The following is a 4,200-nucleotide window of genomic DNA, read 5'->3' as shown; positions in this document are numbered from 1 at the left end:
TCGGATGCACCCGCCCAGGGAGGGGGAGGGGGGGTATTGAAAGTTTGAAGAATGCCACCAAATTTGATGCACCTGCCCATTGAGGGGAGGTGGGTGTTGGGTTGTAGGTTTGAAGAATGCAGTCCCATTGCATGTCAAGGGGAGGTGGCTAGGCTCTCTCTCTTGTTGGAGCTGGTCATTGTCTGGCACTTGTCAATTATCAGCCCAATCCTGAATGTTGTCCGGGTCTTGCTGCAGGCGGGCAGGGACTGCTTCGTTATCTGAGGAGTAATCGGTGTACTCTTTTGATTGGGTACTTAAACAAAATGTCTGTAAATTAATAAAACTTTAAATAAAACTTAACAAATTAAATTAAAATTTGATTGTCCGGGTTGATAATGCACTCCAGTCCCCACGGCGCCCACCGGTCGCGGAATGGAGTAATCAGTGTGAGGCAAACCCGAATTGAAAGTTTAGTTCGCATGGTTAATGTAATGGATGCACCGCCTCGGGTGAAAGAGGGGTTGTAGGTTTGAAGAATGCAACCAAAAGGGATGCATCCACTTAGGGAGAGGGAGGGGTTGAAGGTTTGAGGAATGCAACCAAAAGGGATGCAGCCGCCTCGGGAGAGGGAGGGGTTGAAGGTTTGAAGAATGCAACCAAATCTTTTCACACTCACACTCACACAGAAAGAGTCGCAGGTGGCGCTCGGCCACGCGCCGGGTCCCGGTGGAGGAGTTGCCTCTGGACCGTCCGCCTTGAGCTTACAAAAGGCGCGGCCGCCGCCGCCGCTCGGCAGCTGGACTCGGCGCGGTGAGGAGCGCGGAGCAGCCGGAGGAGGGGGGGAGGCGCTGAGCGGAGCAGCTGGACTCGGCGCGGTGAGGAGCGCGGAGCAGCCGGAGGAGGGGGGGAGGCGCTGAGTGAGCCGCCGGCTACGACATGCCGCGCATCAGCTGGCGGGTGAACCAGGCGGTGCGGAGCCTGGTGACCGAGGGCTCGCTGGTGCGGCCGGCAAGAACAAGCCCAGGGGGCGGAGGAGGAAGGAGGCCGGGGGCGGTGATCCTGCTGCTGCTGCCGCCCGCCGGAGAAAGGCCGAGAAGAGGGCGGGCGGGGTCCGCCAGGCGGCGAGGCCTGTCGGGCAACCCGGGAGCCGTCGGGGGCCCCAGGTCCCCTCCAGGGGCAGGAAGCCCGGGAGTTGCCGAGACCAGAAGGCGGCAGCAGCCCCACGGGCGGCGGCCAAGACTGAAAACCAAAACAGAAATACTATCCGTATGAACCGAAACAAAAGGCTCTTTTCAGAGCCACCACACCCTTCAGATGAAAGAGGTTGTTCCAGAATTATACAATAAATATCTTTATTTTTAAATCATTGCTGTGGACGTTGTTTCTGTTCAACTTTCCCGATTGACATTTTGAAGATAAGCCCGAGAATCTTCGAATGATCCTGGCGGTTGTCCTCCAGCTCTCGGGAGACTTTGCAACCAGCTGCAGCCGTCGTGAAGCATCTTGCAGACTAGAATGAGTTGGAGAAAAAATAGTCACAGAAATGATTGGTATTCATTGGATTAAGAGTTGGAATTGTGTTGGTGTTTCTGCTCCATACGATCATCCATGTCGCCCTACTTTACCTCATGTTTCCAGCGCATTCTGCAGTGAGTGTCTCACTTCCTGACTCCAAGCCTTTCCACCATCTACAAGGCACAAGTCAGGAGTGTGATGGAATACTCTCCAGTGTGGACCATCGACAAGATGCACTGCAGCAACTCGCCAAGGCTTCTTCGGCAGCACCTCCCAGACCCGCGACCTCTTCCACCTAGAAGGACAAGGGCGGCAGGCACATGGGAACACCACCACCTCCAAGTTCCCCTCCAAGTCACACACCATCCTGACTTAGAAATATATCGGCCAATCCTTCATCGTCACTGGGTCAAAATCCTGGAACTCCCTCCCTAACAGCACTGTGGGAGTACCTTCACCAGTCGGACTGCAGCGGTTCAAGGAGGCGGCTCACCACCTCCTCCTCAAGGGCGATTAGGGATGGGCAATACAAGCTGGCCTTGCCAGCGATGCCTACATCCCGAGAATCTTTTAAAATACCAAATAAATTGCCTCAGGTTTAGCATTTGTGTACTATGCCATAAGGGTTTTAGTAAATAGCTAATATTGCAGTGGCCTTTCTTAAACAGAAGCGATTAAGTGCATATATTTTTTTCTTAGACAATCTCTTTTGTAGTTTCTGGGACCCGTCTAACTTGTATATTATGGGGAGTTCCAGAATTGTTGTGGCTCGAATGAATTTATTTCACATAAGACATTTACTGTGGACGTGTCACATGAGAGTATGAGATTTTATATATATATATATAGCTTCGGGGTTTTGCTCCAGCAAATTAAGGTTTCCCCATTCCTTGCGTGGCAGCGGCTTCTGGCAAAAAAAACTTGATAGGTGACTGTGATTTGTGCAGACTGAACATGTGGTATGTCAAGGATCAGCGAATTGGAATAGACAATTTGGCATCCGTCATTAGGATAAAGCTGTGTATATAAAGGAGGGGTTGCGGGCTCCATTTCGATGTTGCTTTGTGTTTTTATTAACCAGTCGAGGTGGAGAAGGAATTGAAGGGCTTGCCATGCCGACTGCTGCTGCTGTTTCCACCAGTTCCACCACAGCCGGTGCCAAGGGCGCCGTCTCCAAGAAGGGCTCAAAGAAAACCGCCATGAAAATGACCAGGAGAGGGGACAGGAAGCACAGGAGGAGCAGGAAGCAGAGTTACAGCATCTACATCTACAAGGTGCTGAAGCAGGTCCACCCCGACCCGACACCGGCATCTCATCTCCTCCAAGGCCATGAGTGTCATGAACTTGTTCCTCACCGACATCTTCGAGCGCATCGCCTGCGAGGCCTCCCGCCTGATCCATTACACCAAACACCAGACCATCTCCTCCCGGGAGATCCAGACCGCCGTCCGCCTCCTGCTGCACGGGGAACTGGCCAAGCACGCCATCTCGGAGGGGACCAAGGCGGTCACCAAATACACCAGCTCCAAGTAGAGTCCCCCTCCCAAAATAAAACCTGCAATTAAATCACCAAACGGCTCTATTAAGAGCCACTTCACAAAGCCTTAAAACGGAGCTATAAAACAAAACCGAGACCCCTGAACAAATACTTCTGTTAGGCTGTATGTTAATGCAATGAATTGCCAAATTAATCATCCGGTTCATCCATCTACATTGATATTGAAACCCAGGAGTACAGCGAAGATCAATGTTGCCGGACCGCCAATATTGTGGAAAAAAGCGGGTAAAATAGGAGGTCGCTCAAGCATTAATGTTCAGTGACGCCACATTTCGGTTTAGGAAGACCTTTGTTTTGTACAGGGAAGGGGAGAACTTGGAGACAAGAAATCATTGAGACCGCGACTTGGAGTAGGAGATAAGACGGACACATTTCCCCAGATCAAGAAATCTGCACAGCTCACATTTACAAATGACATTTAAGGTCGAAACACGTCCCACGATGCTTCACGGGGGAAAGAGATGAAGAGACGCTCAAGTCTTTACAGAGAGTTGAGCTAAAGATACATGAAAAAAACATAAGATTCAGAAGAACTTAATAATTACAATAATCAACTTTATTGTCATTGTTAGTGCACAAGTGCGGTACAACGAAATGTAGGCTTGCGGCTCCCGAGAGTGTACATTTAGGTTAAGACATTTAACATTCAACATTCATCTGACTTGTAATACATAAACATAAACATAATAAAGTGCATTGGCAGATGTGCAGGCTTTAGAGTTTATTTGTGGAGTTCAGTAGGATGACAGCCCTGGGAAAGAAGCTGTTCCTAAATCTGGTCGTTCGGGTGCGAATGCATCTGTAGCGTCTCCCAGATGGCAGGAGGGCGAACAGACTGTGGCTGGGGTGGGTAGGGTCTTTGATGATGGTCAGTGACCTCCGTAAAGAGCGAGAGAGAATGTCTCTGGGGATATATAATTGCTCTGAGGTGATACACGCTTTGGAAAGAAGGCGACTTTGTTTTGTGTTTTGTTGGCAGGCATTTTTCAGGAGACGAGACCTTTGGCTCTGCAGCGTCTGGTTCGCCTGGTTAAATAGCGCCGGCTGCTGGAAACTCTTCATCCCCCAACACACACTCAGATGGAGAGAGAGAGAGAACAGGTCCCAGCCCCAAGCCATGGCCGACACTCTCCCTGCCAGGAACA

At 50.7% G+C, this 4,200-nt stretch overlaps 1 pseudogene; it reads left to right on the top strand.

Annotated features, from left to right (window-relative positions):
* The first annotated feature begins 2,380 nt into the window (after positions 1-2,380).
* LOC147091654 (histone H2B type 1-A-like) lies at positions 2,381-3,031 on the top strand (annotated as a pseudogene).
* Positions 3,032-4,200: the final 1,169 nt, after the last annotated feature.

The sequence above is a fragment of the Somniosus microcephalus genome, unplaced genomic scaffold (genome assembly GCF_052327205.1).
Source record: "Somniosus microcephalus isolate GS21.2 unplaced genomic scaffold, FLI_Smic_1.0 unresolved_chr3, whole genome shotgun sequence".
NCBI classification, from domain to species: domain Eukaryota; kingdom Metazoa; phylum Chordata; class Chondrichthyes; order Squaliformes; family Somniosidae; genus Somniosus; species Somniosus microcephalus.
This window is presented reverse-complemented; position numbering and strand designations above follow the sequence as displayed.